Raw genomic sequence first — 1,186 nt, forward strand, 5'->3', positions numbered from 1 at the left:
ATATATATATATATATATATATATATATATATATATATATATATATATATATATATATAACTTTATCCTTCAAAATTCACCTCTTATATCAAAAGTCTTATACCAAAGTGACACATTCCACTTCAAACCTATATCTATAACCTTTGAACCAATTAGCTTGCCGTAGCAAAATATTTACACCAAATACAATATACAAATATTTTATACCTAATTATTAGATCAATTATGATTTCACACTTACAGGTTCTATAATCTTCCCATTATTATTCAAATTTAGTTATACCATAACATCAAATCAAGAATTACTACGTGCCTTTGTAATTTACATGGTGATGGTAATAATGTGTTTACCGGTATATTATTTGAGTATTTGAATGTTTGAATACAGTATTGAGCGTAGAGCTCAGTGTACAAGTGAATTCAGTCTGTATTGTCTAGTAAGTCGTGTCCCCCTCACTATGTGGTTGTGAGTCCTTTTATTCCTTTCAGCTCAGTAACGGAGCATTGATGAAGAGTTGAACGTTGGACATCAATACCTAAGGTGTTGAATGCTGAGGAGCTGAACGTCGGTCATCAATGCCGAGGAGCTGAACGTTGGCCATCAATGCTGAGGAGTTGGACCGTTGCGCATTGATGCCGAGGAGTGAGGTGTCTTGGTAGTTTGAACGGCAACTGTCTTGGTTATGACAACGGTTCCGGGTCGGGTACCCAATTACCTTGTCACCAGCCCCCCACTCCCTAGCTAGCGAGAATGGCTGAGGTAGTTAGGGAGTATCAGCCGGTGTTTGAATGGATCGGCCTTGGAACTTGTGGAAGAAGATTTGGTATGTTGAATTCTGGAAGGAAATTTTACCGGAAGGAAACTTCACATATTTGTGGAATATTTCCTAATTTCCCTGCGATTTTGTTTCCTTGTATGGGCCGGCTGCGTATGTATATAAGGACCCTCTCAGAATCTGTGTCTTTCACCCCTCCTCATTACGTTAGCTCAGCTGGGTTCATCATGAGTCCAAAGAGAGCAAGTGCTGCTGAAACAAGTGCGGGGACGAAGAGGCGCCGATCATTCCGTTTGATGGAGCTGGACAGACGTGAGAAGTTGAAGCAGAGGAAGGAGCGTGGGCACGAAGTTGGGGATACCGTTGAGGATCCACTAACCCTTCCGTCAGATGGGGAAGAAGAGAAGGAT

Source organism: Ipomoea triloba, chromosome 6 (assembly GCF_003576645.1).
Source record: "Ipomoea triloba cultivar NCNSP0323 chromosome 6, ASM357664v1".
In the NCBI taxonomy this organism is placed as follows: Eukaryota; Viridiplantae; Streptophyta; class Magnoliopsida; order Solanales; family Convolvulaceae; genus Ipomoea; species Ipomoea triloba.